This window comes from Sapajus apella, unplaced genomic scaffold, assembly GCF_009761245.1.
Source record: "Sapajus apella isolate SASKATOON/1434 unplaced genomic scaffold, GSC_monkey_1.0 scaffold47, whole genome shotgun sequence".
Classification (NCBI taxonomy): domain Eukaryota; kingdom Metazoa; phylum Chordata; class Mammalia; order Primates; family Cebidae; genus Sapajus; species Sapajus apella.
In genome coordinates, this window is record NW_022436987.1 from 2,223,008 (window position 1) to 2,239,193 (window position 16,186).

The following is a 16,186-nucleotide window of genomic DNA, read 5'->3' on the forward strand; positions in this document are numbered from 1 at the left end:
GGAGAAATAACTTAGCAGAGGCTCTTAGGCTTGTATTCTGAGGTCTCCAGGGTTGCTTCCAGCTTTCAGAGACTATGATTCTAGAGGACATCTTGAGGGACCAAGGCCTTGGTAGGAGGAAGTGACAACAGAGTCAAGTGATCTCAGGCTTGTAATAGCTCTTGGTCTAGAGAGATTCATGAGGAAATCAAGTGCTCTTCGAGTTCTCTGGGATGCTTATGAAAATGGAATGTTGCTTTTGAAACCTTTTGTCATCTAACCTTCCATAACTATGGATTTCCTTGCTATTCCCTATGTATGTCTAAGTGCAGATTCTTTGGATTATTTTCCAAGTATTTTTAAATTGTATTTGTCCTGGGAGTTAATTTATTGGCCTCTTCTATCCTCCTTGTTTACTGTCTCCTAGACATCTCCTCCATTCATAGGATTCCAACACATGACCCCTCTGGCGATGAACTTGGGCATTGACCTATATCTCCCACTAGGATTAGTGTTATAGCCTCCTAATTGTATTCCCTGCCTCCAGTCATGCTGCAGATTTACACATACACTGCATTCCCATTCAGCCCTTAGTCTACCCAGAGTTCTTTCTAAACACATATGTGACAATCTGTCATAATCATGCTTAAATTCCTTATGAATCACCCTAATAATAAGAGTAAAACTATTGTTCCTAGCATGTCATCCAAACCTCCTTATAGTTCAGTTCTAGTTTCTCTTTCAAATTTCAGTTTTTACCAGACCCCATCCATTACAGTTGAATGTGGTATGATGAAAATAGTTCATCATACTGAATTATTTTATTTTCTTTTATACTATGCACTTTAAATTTCTCTAAACGTGCTTTTTTGTTTCTCTCAAAAATTTGGAGTCTAAAAAACCTTAGTTCAAATTGTGTGTCTGCTACTTACCAGATATGAAAATTACTCTGTGTTTCTATCCTTCTATTTCCTTTTCTGTGAATTGAGTGCAAATATCTTGTGGATGTAATGCAAAGATGAAATGAGAATAATGAAACCTACTATGAAGATGTTAAAAGGCCAGCTGTTCTGTGACAGCAGAGGTACCAGGTGTGTTAATCAAATGATATCAGCCAACCACTTACACCTGTGGAACTTCATGATTTTTGTCTATTCTTTGTTATTTTTTACGTTCAAAGTAGTATATCAGTTATGTAATATTCTCAATAGGCACCACTCATAACACAAGTAAATTATTAGGTTCCCTCCTTTTCCCAGTGAACAAAGAGAGGAAGTAACATGTTAAATATGAGCTACATATTTGTCAATAAAGTATCATTTACTCCTTACAGGTATTAACAAGATGTATAGAACATGGCAAAGTAACAAGTAATGGGTGTCAAAGTTTGGATTTGAATCTAGGTCTATCTGATTCCACAATATCATGTTTAAGATAGCATATTTAATCTCTAAAACATAAAGAAAGGATCTAAGAATATAGAAAGATATTTGGAAGTAAAGGAATGTAATATGGGCAGCCAAGAGGCTTCAGGAAGGTCATAAGTGGAAAAAAACCTTTGAGGCCAGTAGACATAAAAGGATGACAAATCACCATGTTGTAAACTATTTCTTTGGGGTAATTGAAAGAAATGTACAAGTTACTTTTTATTCTCTAATTAAATCTCTTTATTCACTAAATCAATCTACTTGGAAAAGAATATGTCTTCAACAGAAAGTAGACATTACTATTAAATCTTTATATCTTTACTCACCCCATACTCACCATACCAACTTAATCCCTACATATTATTTAAGATTCAACTCTAGTGTTTTCTCTCTTGTGAATCTCTCCCTGATTCCTCTAGGCAAATCTGAGTTCACTTTCCTTTTTACACATGTGATAGTTTGTATATATAATTGTTAAGCATTAAAGACATTGCAATTGTATCTTTATAAGCATAGAGGATACAGTAAGAGTAGTTCATCATTCTTGCTTGTATTTCTGACACCTAGTCTAGCACCTGGCATACAGTAAGTACTCAATAAATGATTGAAGAAATGCATAGTCCTAAAATTGTTTCTCTAGCCTTGGCCTGTTCCACTCTCACTGAGAAGTGAGTTTCATATTTCAATTGTCTCAGAGACATTTCTGCCTAGGTATCAAGGCACATGTCAAATAACAAGCTCCCAGACAAAATTTTCTCCCAATCTCTAAATTGTGAAAGAAAAATGTCTTGTTACATATTTATTGTTTTTATCCCACCTTTCATGGACATATTCTTTCATTTAATCAGTGAATATTCATACTGAAGGTACAACAGTGAACAAGGTGCTTCCCTCTAAAAGCTCCTGGCTCCTTAAGTGAGACAAAGTAAATACACAGATATAGACAAAAAGACAGTGCCATGGAAAAGGCTTTACTATATTATAATTTTGCACTGATAAGTGCTACCAACGAAGTGTTCAACCAGTCTCCTAATCCTGTTAACTCCTCCTTGGCAACATCTTTTGACTCAACCTTGCTTAAATACCCATTTTTACTGCCATTTCCATGAGTCTAGCCAGTGGATCTTCTCAGAGAAACTTCTGCCTGGACATCCAGCCATTTCCATTTGTCTTCTGAAATCTAGGTGAAAGTTCCCAAACCTCAGTTCTTAATTTCTGTGCACTCGTAGGCTCAACACCATGTGGAAGCTGCCAAGGCTTGGAGTCTGCACACTTTGAAACCACAATCCGAACTCTAGATTGGCCTCTTTCAGCCATGGCTGGAGCAGCTGGGATGCAGGGCACCGAGTTCCTAGGTTGCACACAGCATGGGGACCCTGGACCCAGCCCATGAAAACATTTTTTTCTAGGCCTGTGATAGAAGGGGTTGCCATGAAGCCCTCTGACATGCCCTGGAGACATTTTCCCCATTGTCTTATGGATTAACATTTGGTTCCTCTTTACGTATGGAAATTTCTACAGCCAGCTTGAATTTCTCCTCAGAAAATGGGTTTTTCTTTTCTATCACATTGTCAGGCTGCAAATTTTCTGAATGTGCAGTTCAAATTTTCTGAACTTTGCAAGGATGCTCTGCTTCCCTTATAAATTTCATATTTCAATTGTCTCAATTGCTTCCCTTACAAAAACCGAATGCTTTTAACAGCACCCAAGTCACCACTTGAATGCTTTGCCGCTTAGAAATTTCTTCCACCAGATACCCTAAATCATCTCTCTCAGCTTCAAAGTTCCACAAATCTCTAGGCCAGGGGCAAACTGCTGCCAGTCTCTTTGCTAAAATATAACAAGAGTCACCTTTGCTCCAGTTCCCAACAAGTTGCTCATCTTCGAGACCACCTCATCTTGGACCTTATTGTTCACATCACTATCAGCATTTTTTGTCAAAGTCATTCAACAAGTCTCTAGGAAGTTCCAAACTTTTCCACATTTTCCTACCTTCTTCGGAACCCTCCAAACTGTTTCAATCTCCGCCTGTTACTCAGTTCCAAAGTCACTTCCCATTTTCAGGTATCTTTTCAGCAATGCCCCGGTCTACTGGTACCAATTTACTACATTATTTCATGTTCATACTGCCGATAAAGACATTCCTGAGACTGGGCAATTTACAAAAGAAAGAGGTTTAATTGGACTTACAATTCCACATGGCTGGGGAAGCCTCACAATCATGGCAGAAGGCAAGGAAGAGCAAGTCACATCTTACATGGATAGCAGCAGGCAAAGAGAGAGAGCTTGTGCAGGCTAATTCCTCATTAGCTCTCATGAGAATAATTCACTATCACGAGAACAGCATGGGAAAGACTTGCCTCCATGATTCAGTTACCTCCCACTGGGGTCCTCCCACAACATGAATTCAAGATGAGATTTGGGCGGGGACACAGCCAAACCATATCAGTTACTCTTTTCTCCCCTTTTCATACCATACTCTTTGTAAAGAGGTCACCATGCTAAGCCCACACTCAAAAGGTAGAGAGTAATGCTTCACCTCCTTATGGGCAAAGTAACTACATAAATTATGTTGATTTCTTCTAGACTTGTTGAGCTTTCCCCATTTTTATTTCTTTACTCGATTATTTATTTATATCATACACAATCATGAACATTTATTTTATGTTTTGGTTTATAATACAATACTACCTTATTTGTTGCTCAAAATTCCAGCTTTGGCTACTGGGAGCTCTTCATGTGGTTTCTGTGTTCCTTTGACATACTCAAAAATGTGGGGTTTTTTTGTTTTTTTTTTTCCCCATCACTTTCTTACTTTCTGCATTACAAGTGTCTTCAGGCTCATCCTGCCTATTTCCTGCCTCAGTCCTAGAATCAGCCATTTCTCCAGGGAACACTAGTTCCTTTTATTGGTAAATTGCATTAGAAAGCTAGCTGGGTGTTACGTGTCTGCATTAATTTTTAACATAAATATTAATATATATCCCCAGTTACATAGCATTCCATTCTAGTCTATGAAAAATCCACAGGCTTTGAATCAGTCTCCTATTAATGGAATCAATATTTTTTTTACATTATTTTGCAAGTAAAATATGCTGCATTGGCAAAAGTATCAATATAGTAAACAGACAACCTATAGAATGGGAGAAAAATATTCACAAATTATTCACCTGATAAAGGTCTAACATCTAGCATCTAGAAGGAATGTAAATAAATACACAAGTAAAAATCAAAGAACGCCATTAAAAAGTAGGCAAAGGATATGAACAGACACTTTTCAAAAGAAGACATACATGCAGCTCAAAGGCACATGTAAAAAAGCTCAGATCATTAGATAAATGCAAATAAACACCACAATGAGATATCATCTTATATCAGTCAGAATGGCTATTATTAAAAAGTCTAATATTAACAGATGCTGGCAAGTTTATGGAGAAAAGGGCATGCTTATACACGTTAATAGGAGTGTAAATTAGTTCAACTATTGTGGAAAGCAGAGTGACAATTTCTCAAAGAGCTAAAAACAGAACTACCATTTGACCTAGCAATCCCATTACTGAGTATATACCCAAAGGATTACAAACCACTCTACCATAAAGACGTGCATATGTATGTTCATTGTAACACCATTCACAATAGCAAAGACATGGAATCAATGTAAATGCCCATTGATGGCAAATTGGATAAAGAAAATGTGTTACATATATACCAAGGAATATTTATGCAGTCATAAAAAAACGTCATGTCCTTTGCAAGAAAATGGATGGAGCTGGAGACTATCATCCTTAGCAAACTAATGCAGGAACAGACAACAATATACCACATATTCTTATTTTACCAGTGGGGCCTAAATGATGAGAACATATAGATATTAAGAGGGGAACAATAGACACTGGGGCCTACTTGCGGGTGGAAGGTGTGAGGAGGGTTAGAATCAGGAAAAAATAACTAATGAATTAGTACTTGGGTGACAAAATAATCTGTATGAAGCCCCCCCATGACATACACCCCTGAATTTAAAATAAAAGTTTTTTAAACAGTGGTGCTACATTTAAAAATGATAATTTTCCTTTCTCCAAAATAAGTGACTTTTAAAAGCCTGGATCAATTTAATATCACTTTATCTCTATCTTGTACTGTTCACTAGCTATTTCAAAATTAGGTAGCTTCAATTCACCTGAACAACCAAGAGACTGGGGATCCTGTCCCGTACATTTTCCTTACCAATGACCAGCATAGGACTAAATAATAACAACAAAAGTTCTTATGCCAAATTCTACATGTCTGCCTCCTACTTTCCATTCAGTTTCTTATTTCTTCCTCTGGATTCAATAACAGCCATATTAGTCATATGTTCTTAATTGTTATCTTGTAATTTACTTAACCATAGTTTAAATTTTCCCATTAAAATGTAAGCTTTATGAGTAGAGAAACCAAATCTGTTTTTGTTTTTGTTTTTTAATTCATAACCTTAAGCTTAGGAGAGTGTTTGACATTTAGTAGATACTTAATAAGCAATATTTCAGCATGCGATAGGTTTAACTACTATAAGCCATTTAATTTCATCATAACAGTAACTCTGTAAAGTAAGAATATTTGTTATCTTTAAGAAATGTGAAAACTGAAGCTCAGCAAGTTTAACAAAATTGCTAAACATTACAAGCCAGAGAGTTCCAGTGCTGAGATTAAATTTAGGGTATTCTGACTTCAAACTCCTGTAGTGCTTCTCTACACAATGCTGCTTCCCTTAGCCTGGAGTTTGGTTTTTCTTTCTTGAATTTTATGTTGTTGGCATCTGAAATTCATTATATACTCAAAGGACGGTAGATTCAAGAAAGACCAGGTCCCCTGAGGAAGGGAAAGAAGAGCCTAGAAACACCTGGGGAAAAATACAAGTGTCATACCTTCGACTGGCCCCAAGGACAAAAAAGGCACAGGTGGGAACAACTCTCCCAAAACCAGGACTGGGAGCATGGGCAAACTTCACAGTGCACTTGCTCGCCTCTGATACACAAAGCAGCGATGAGCTGGCTATAGCTCCAGCCATTAATAGCTCAGCCAGGACAGGGCATAAGACTTCCCTGGTTCTTCTTTTGGCTTTGCTGATACAAAAATAGAGCTCTTAGATTACATGCATGAAGGATATGCATGAAGCATGGATGTCAGGCAGAGCTGAACAAGGCAGATGTTCCTATTGGACACAGGTAAGCCTTTTTACCAAGGACTGAATCTACCAGGGGCCACTCTCCAGGTTCAGTTACTCAGCTGTGCAAAATATGATCAGAGTTTGGTGGATATCTAATTCTACTGCTCTTTCCACACTGGAAGATCTCATCAGCTCCTATCTCCCTGCGAGTGAGTTTCTCCATTCTATGTCGTAAGATAAGTGAGATCTGAATTCACAAAAAGACTGACATTACCTAGGCTTTTTCTAATTCTGTCCTCTAAAGTTTTCTAAGTCAGGAAGCTTCCAGGCCTTACAACCTTCACAGGACATATACCCCCTTCAGGTCTTGATTTTCGTCTAACACACACAGGGAAGACTTGTCTCAGTGGAACATTTATGAGATGGAGAACATCAGGCAAATTACTACTTTACAACAATTCTAGTCATAGAAGGCCTAGAAGAGTGAGTTCCAGTTCCTGGGACAGTCAGATGATTAGCAAAGGGATGTTCCTGGGGAAGTTCAAAAGCAAGATTGTCTAACCTGTGGTCCATGGGCCACATGCGGCCCAGGATGGCTTTGAATGTGGCCCAACACAAATTCGTAAACTTTCTTAAAACATTATGCTTAAAAAAAGCAAAACATTTTTGCTTTTTTTTTTTTTTTTTTTTTTTTTTTGCTCATAAGCTATCATTAATGTTAGTGCATTTTATGTGTGACCAAGACAGTTTTTCTTCTTCCAGTGTGGACCAGGGAAACCAAAAGATTAGACACCCCATTCTAGAGAACCCTGTAAGCTGATCATGGGCTGCCAACTTCTGCAATGCCTCTCCCATACTGGAGACAGGGCACCAACTTTTCTTTCCCAGTGTTTTCGGAAGTTCTCTGGGAATCCCAGCAGGTGTTTCCACCCCTCCTTCTCCCCAGTCCTCTCCACCAGCACCACATATTACACATCTGTCATGAAATGAAGCTTCTAGTGAAAGTGCAGTTCTGACAAAAAAAAAAAAAAAAAAGAACAGTCATTGAGAAAAACAAACATTCTAATGGTGAATAAAAACTCCAAGAAGAATGAACTTTGTAGAATTCATGTAAGCCTTTATACAATCAGTTGTCCAAAAACATGTATACTGTAAATAGCTTACTCTGTAAAAACACTGGATTTCTTCATATAAAAGATGACTAAGACAGTTTAAGTTTATACTATGAAGAAGTCTAAAGAGTGAGATATATATTGGCAGTGGAAATATCTGAATAATTTTAAAATATTTTTAAAAGATAGAGGAAAATAGAGAAGATGACTAATCCTATCTGAAAGTATCAAGTAATAGAGCCGAGTTTTGAGGATTTCAACGAGCCTGCCAGATAGAGTAGGGGATGTTTGCAGGCAGAAGTGATGTCACATACAAAGGCAGATGCAAACAAAAAGAACTCTGTTCAGTAAATAGTAAAAAGCTCAACAGCGAAGCAGAAGAAGGAGAGATGGATGCGGGAGACCAAAGATGACATTTCTGGTGTAGCTTAAGTTAATTTCATATGGCTTGTTGAAAACCCCAATTTTTTTATTATAAATTTTTCTCATTATGTTTTAAGTTCAGGCTCTGCCATTTATTTCCCATATAATTACAAAACTTATTAACCATAAAATTATATATCAGTTTGAAATTTGCTTGTTCATCTCTAATGTGGAGAGGATAATAATGGCACTTAAATCATAGAGTTGTGAGAAAAAAGTGAATTACTGTAAAGCACAAGGCATAAATCTATTACATACTCAGGGAATATTACCAGCTTCATCATTATTACTATCATCATCCTTTTCATTTTTAGTGTTTTTATTGCTAATGCAGAGCAAATATAGCTCACTGTAGAAAATTTGGAAATCCAGAAAAATAAAAATAAGAACATAAATACCCTCCTTTTACCACTTGAAATAAGTCACTTTTACATTTTGCATATAGCCCTTCAGTCTTTTTATATAGCATATATTTTAAAAATTGTAAATATATCACATGTGTACAGGCTGTGTTTTTCATTTAATATTGTATGGTGATTATTATATGACAGCATTAAATGTTCTTGAGAAGTGACTTTAAAGATTACAGGATATTTCCTTAAATACATGCTTCATAATTGAGCCATTCATTCTATTAATGATCATTTTCAATTTGTAGCTATAAAGGTCAGCACTGAACAAACTTACACATAAAATCATTGCCTTTATCTCTAGTACCAGAAGGGGTTCTTCCATCAAAATGCATGAACTAGAAAGAAATTATATAAAAGATCATCATAAAATTATGCCAAATGGATTTCTAGAGAACTTATACTAGTTCAATAGCCTTAAACAAAATAAGATATTGCCTACTACACCATCCCTTACTATCACTGAATATTATATTTTTCAGTATTTTGGATTTAATTTAAAAATTGAATCTCTATGTTGAGTTTTTATTTTTATCACTAGAAAAACAGAGTAACTTTTATATGTTTATTGGCTATTGGCATTTCTTGGTAAATTAAATTTTTGTATCCTCTATTTCTTTTTCTTTGTAGGCATTTGTGTCCTTTAAAAATGATGTTAAGTGGCTCATTATATATTAAGTATAAAATACTTTTAATTGCTGTTTTTGTAAATATTTTCCATAATTTATGATTTATATTTCCCTTTTGTTTATGGGTTGATTTGTGTTATCAGTATTTTATTCTTAATAATATCCAAGTATTTGCTCTTCTAAATAAAAAGCAATACATTTTTACTGTGGACAATTTAAAAAATATAAAACACAAGGAAGAAATTTGAAACATTCATAATTATACCACTAAAGTATTAACAAAGAAATAGAAGTGAAGGCTTTCTCTCTCTCTCTCTGTCTCTCTCTCTCTCTCTCTCTCTCTGTGTGTGTGTATTTAAATTCTTTTTTCTTCCTCATTTAAAAATATTACAATTATTTTGGTAAAAGTGAAAGAACATAAACAATGGCCTAAACACTGTGGATCTAAATAACAGGTGGATTTTACAAAGTGTTGGAATACTGTAATTGTTATAAATAAACATATATTTTCATTTTACAATGAATGACTTACACTGAACATTGTATTTTGTAGCCTACTTTATCAGTGTAGCAAAACAGACTGAATATTTTGTCATGTCACTTAATATTCGTCTACAACACACTTTTAAACTACTGCATAGCATTGTATCACAGATAAAACAGAATTTCTTTAGCCAGTTTACTATTTTTATATTCGTAGATTGTCCTTTATTATTTGTTTCAGTTACTCCATTATAAATAAAGCTGAGAGAAGTATGCTAAAATATAGCTAAAATATGCACATAATCAATCTAAAATTGTCCTGTCATTTGGTGTTGCATAGAAGTCTATTGCTCTCTTGATTTATTTTTTATTTGTTTTTAATTTAGGTTATAAAATATGTATATTATAAATATATATCACCAGTGGAAATTTTAAAGGAGCCAGTAAGTATATAACAAAACATTTTAAATTATTTTTATTACAAAAAGGAGATAACTTGCCCTCACAAAATATGCTGATTAAATTATATAAAATTAAATATTAGCATTAATAATATTTCAGAGGAATGTGATTTAAAATGTCCTATTTTTTTTTAAATTTGGCTTGACACTTTATAATACATTAATTTGAAAATCTAGTTCTGAGTACAATATATTTATATATATGTTTAAAATTATAAAATATTTAGGCACAAAAATAATACTCTATTTTGATGGCTATAAAAAACTATAAATATGTAGAAAAAATAGAAAAGGAAGAAAGTTATTACTGTCTACGCTTACTAAATATTCACACTGATTCAATAGTTCTGACCCACAAATATACAAAGATTTTGTTGAAATATGGCTGGGAAATTTCTATTTTTCTTGAGATAATTTTTTAATAAATTAAGACATTGTCTTTTAATTGTTTTAAAAATGTGTTCAAAACTTATTGCAACTCTACATTTAGCAGATTTAAAAAATTCATTAGAAAATTCACTTTATCAGTTTTTTATGTGAGTAAATATGAGAGTTTTAGAGGAGACATAGTCATTTCTGTCAACAAAATCATATAATGATCTAAGTATTTGCAAACATCCAAATGACCCTTCATTGCAGAGGATTATTCAAAAAAACTAATTCTCCTTAATTTCTTGTTAAAACATCATCTTTACTTTGAGTAAATTGTATTCTTTCTCTCTTTCTTTTAACTTTCTATTGTGAGATCATTGGATATTTGCATGCACTTGTAGGAAATAATACAGAGATGTCTCATGCAGTCTTTACTCAGTTCTTCCCAAAAGTAACATCATCTTAAAAAACTATAGTACAATATCACTACCAGGAAATTGATATTAGTACAGTCAAGATACAGAACATTCCATTGCTAGGAGAATCTCCAACCTTGGTCTTTGATAGCCAAACCTACTTCCCTCTTGTCCCCACCCTCTCATTAGTCACTGGCAACCACTAGTCTCTTTTCCATTTCTATAATCTTGTCATTACAGGGATGTTATGTAAGTGGAATGATAAAATATAATAAATATTTTAAATAATAAAATATGTTTCTGGTGTTTTTCACTCAGAATTCTCTGGAAATTCATATTATTGCATCATCCTCTTTATTGCTGAGTAGTTTACCAAGGTATAAATGCATCACAATTTGTTTCATCATCTGGGTGTTTGCCAATTTGAGGCTATTATGAATACAGCACTGAGGAATATTCATGTTTTTGTCTGAACATAGTCTTTGTTTCTCAGGGATAAATACCTAAAGGTACAATTGCTGGTTATATGGCAGTTGCATGCTTAGTTTTTTTAAAAGAACTGTCAAACTATTTTCTATAGTGGCTATACCAAGCTTGTCCAACTCTGTGGGTCACATGCAGACCAGGATGGCTTTGCATGTGGGCCAACACAGATTTGGAAACTTTCTTAAACCATTATGAGATTTTTCTTTTTGAGACTTTTGTTTTGTTTTGTTTTAGCTTATCAGCCAATTCTTCTTCTTCCAATGTGGCCCAGGGAAGTCAAAAGATGGAACACCTCTGATACCATTTACATTTTCATCAGCAATGTATGCATGATCCAATTAGTCAAATCCTCACCAGCATTTGGCATTGTCACTTTTTTTTTTTTTTTTTAACCCATTCTGATATGTGTGTAGTGATATATCACTGGGGTCTTTATAAGATTATGTGCATTTCCCTAATGGTGAATGCTTTTTATTTTTTGTTTAGTTGTGGTTTGTAGGGGGCATTTTTGTTTTGTTTTATTTTGTTTTAATCATTTTCCAGTTTGGTTACTTACCAGAACTTTTCTCTATTTTCAGAATTTTAAAGAAATCTTTCATTAAAATAAAAACATGTTTGTGTGAATATTTAAAAAATTTTTTTTCAGACTTAGTGATTCTTTTGGTTCAGAAAGTCATCTCTTCCATTAGATCAGAGATATTTATTCTTCCCCTGGTACTTCTTTGAATATTATTTCTACCCCTCTTGGTTCTTTGTCATTGTGGAATATCTGTTATTTTATTTCTTGTATTTTTCTTCATTACTCTTCTTATAATTATTATGTTTTCATAATTTTTACCAGTAACTTGGGTGTAATTTTTCAAACTTATATTCTAACTGACTAACTCAGTTTTCTTAAGTTTCTGGCATTTTGCTCCACAGGGTTTAACTTCAATAATCATGGCTTTGTTTTGTCCCTCAGGTGGTCTTTTCTGGCCCAATACTGTCATTTTCATGAGTACATATTCAGTATTCAATTATTATTATTATTATTATTATTATTATTGAGACAGAGTCTCCTTCTGTCGCCCAGGCTGGAATACAGCGGTGCAATCTTGGCTAACTGCAACCTCTGCCTCCTGAGTTCTTGCAATTCTCATGCCTCAGCCTCCTGAATAGCTGGGGATTACAGGCATGTACCACCATTGCCAGCGAATTTTTGTTATTTTAGAAGAAACAGGGGTTTGCCATGTTGGCCAGGCTGTTTTCAAACTCCTGGCCTCAAGTGATCCAACTGCCTCGGCCTCCCAAAGTACTGGGATCACAGACATGAGCCACTGTGCCTGGCCTAAATATTCAATCTTTTATAGGGCTTTGTTGAGAGTAAGTAATAAAGGCAATTCAATGCATTTCAACGTACTTTCAGATTCTTTTTTTGAAAAGGAAAACAATTGCTCTGGTATCTTGGATTTCATCTCATTAACCTAAGTGTTGTGTCTTCATATCTCCCATAACTTTCTCTGTTTACTTATTCTGAAAGACAAAGGGCTGGCTTGCCTTGCAATGTTAGTAAGAAAGTTTCCATTTTTTTCTTTTTTTTTCTCATTAAACTTTTTTAATGGGTCTCAAAATTCTGTGACAAATTTTTGGTCAAGTTGTTTCCATTAAAAAGTACTGATTTTAAAAACTAATAACTTAAAACTGCCACAAGCAAAAAAGAAAACCAAAGTGGTACACAAAACATTCTCCTTTCCTTCTGAGGGTTTTATGATGCATTGTTATCATTAACCAGTCTTTTACTATTAAACTTAAATGGCCAATTGAAACAAACAGTTCTGAGACCGTTCTACCACTGATTAAGACTGAGGTGGCAGGTATTAGGGATAATATTCATTTAAGCCTCTGAGCTTACTGGGCAGACTTGGTGACCTTGCCAGCTCCCGCAGCCCTCTTGTCCACTGCTTTGATGACACCCACTGCAACTGTCTGTCTCATATCACAAACAGCAAAGCGACCCAGAGGTGGATAGTCTGAGAAGCTCTCAACACACATGGGCTTGCCAGGAACCATATCAACGATGGCAGCATCACCAGACTTCAAGAATTTAGGGCCATCTTCCAGCTTTTTACCAGAATGGCGATCAATCTTTTCCTTCAGCTCAGCAAACTTGCCGGCAATGTGAGCCGTGTGGCAATCTAGTACAGGGGCATAGCCAGCACTGATTTGGCCTGGATGGTTCAGGATAATCACCTGAGCAGTGAAGCCAGCGGCTTCCATTGGTGGGTCGTTCTTGCTGTCACCAGCAACGTTGCCACGATGAACATCCTTGACAGACACATTCTTGACGTTGAAGCCCACATTGTCCCCAGGAAGAGCTTCACTCAAAGCTTCATGGTGCATTTCAACAGATTTCACTTCAGTTGTAATGTTGACTGGAGCAAAGGTGACCACCATACCAGGTTTGAGAACACCAGTCTCCACTCAGCCAACAGGAACAGTACCAATACCACCAATTTTATAGACATCCTGGAGAGGCAGGCGCAAGGGCTTGTCAGTTGGACGAGTTGCTGGTAGGATGCAGTCCAGAGCCTCAAGCAGCGTGGTCCCACTGGCGTTGCCATCCTTACGGGTGACTTTCCAACCCTTGAACCAAGGCATGTTAGCACTTGGCTCCAGCATGTTGTCACCATTCCAACCAGAAATTGGCACAAATGCTACTATGTCGGGTTGTAGCCAATTTTGTTAATGTAAGTGCTGACTTCCTTAATGATTTCCTCATATATTTTCTGGCTGTAGGGTGGCTCAGTGGAATCCATTTTGTTAACACCAACAATTAGTTGTTTCACACCTAGTGTGTAAGCCAGGAGGGCATGCTCTCGGGTCTGCCTGTCCTTGGAGATACCAGCTTCAAATTCACCAACACCAGCAGCGACAAGCAGGACAGCACAGTCAGCCTGAGATGTCCCTGTAATCATGTTTTTGATGAAGTCTCTGTGTCCTGGGGCATCAATGATAGTCACGTAGTACTTGCTGGTCTCGAATTTCCACAAGGAGATGTCAATGGTGATACCACGTTCACGCTTGGCTTTCAGTTTATCCAAGACCCAGGCATACTTGAAGGAGCCCTTTCCCATCTCAGCAGCCTCCTTTTCAAATTTTTCAATGGTTCTTTTGTCGATGACACCACATTTGTAGATTAGGTGGCCAGTAGTGATGGACTTGCCGGAATCTACATGTCCAGTGATGACAATGTTGATATGCGTCTTTTCCTTTCCCATTTTGGCTTTTAGGGGTAGTTTTCATGACACCTATGTTCTGGCGGCAAACCCGTTGCGAAAAAGAGTTTCCATTTTTTTCTTTACTTTTTTCTTTTTTGTTGAGACTGAGTCTCACTCTGTCACCCAGGCTGGAGTGCAGTGGCACAATCAAAGCTCACTGTAGCTTCAATCCCCTGAGCTCTGGTGATCCTCCCACCTCAGCCTCCTGAGTAGCTGGGACAACAGGCATATGACAAACCCAGATAATTTTTCCATTTTTTGTAGAGATGGAGTTTCGCCACCTTGCCAAGGCTGGTCTCAAACTCCTAGGCTCAAATGATTCACCTGCCGCAGTCTCCCAAAGTGCTGGGAATTACAGGTGTGAGCCCCTATGCCTGGCCTACAGTGAGAGAGTTTCTAGTTGAGACAATCTGTTCTTTCATCATTGGTTCTTTTATTATTTTTTAAACTTACATTTGTTTTTCTGAAACTGAGCTCAAAACTGTAGTCATTACTTCATTTAGTGTTTAGCACTTCTGAGAAATATTACATCAGTTTGGTTATAGATCTTTTATAAGAATGATGTTTTTTCCTTCACAGATACTCTGAAGTTTTAAACATAACCTTGAAGTTCAAATTATTCACCAAGACCTGACTAATATTTAACCTCTTTAATAAGTTGTCTGCTGCTTGAAAATGGGTAGAAGATTGAGAGTAATTATGGATATGCTACCTAGTCTTCTTGATCTCAGGCCTACAGCTTTTGATCCCTTCTCTATCCCGTTCTCTCAACAGTGTCAGAGTGATCCTTCTACATAGCATTATGACAACGTCACTCAGCAGCTTCAAATGTTAAGGTGGCTCTCCTCATCTATAAAGTCCAAAATTCTCAGCATAGAATAAAAGTCTATTAATGTAACATATCCAAAACATTGACCACATCTTGTTTATCTTTTACTTTTTGTCAATTTACTGCTCCTAATGTTTTTATTTTTATTATTAAAGTTTTTTTTACCATAGTTTGCTAACCACGTTCGTTTCTTTTTTTATTTTTCCCAGTCTCTCAGCCAATTTTGTTTTCCAGCTTCATATCACCATTTCTCCATTAGACTTCAATATTCTAGATTACAAAGACAGTAAGAAGAGCCTCTAGATAACCAACTAAAATTAGAAACCAATAATACAAAACTGAGATCCACTTGTGTCTAGGAAATCTCCTAAACCTATTAATGCTAATGATGTTGGTTCTCTTGCTTATCTTTTCGTCTGTCTTCACTGTGATTTTGCAGAAATGCCAATTCTAATTCTCCTACAAATTAATGAGTTAGTCATCAGATAAGGCATGACAATTGAACAAAGCATGGTTTAGTAAAAATCTGAAGGCTTTTGTAATCCAATAGATATGGTTTTGATTCAAGATCTGCCATGTAATTGGTGTTCCTTAAATTATCTCGGTTCAGTTTTCTCATGTATAAAACAGAGATATAAAAGAACAAAAACATGCTATGTAAATGGTCCTCAATACATGCTAACCTCTCACCCTCCTTTCAAATTCTAGCCAGTCAAGAAAGATTCATGAAGAGTAGAAAAATTATCAAATGCATTC

The 16,186-nt window shown here is 36.0% G+C and overlaps 1 pseudogene across 1 annotated transcript; it reads right to left on the reverse strand.

Annotated features, from left to right (window-relative positions):
• Positions 1–13,213: 13,213 nt before the first annotated feature.
• On the reverse strand, positions 13,214–14,659 carry LOC116525068 (annotated as a pseudogene). The gene has a single exon (XR_004257567.1). The product of XR_004257567.1 is annotated as an elongation factor 1-alpha 1 pseudogene (transcript).
• Between the last annotated feature and the right edge of the window lie 1,527 nt (positions 14,660–16,186).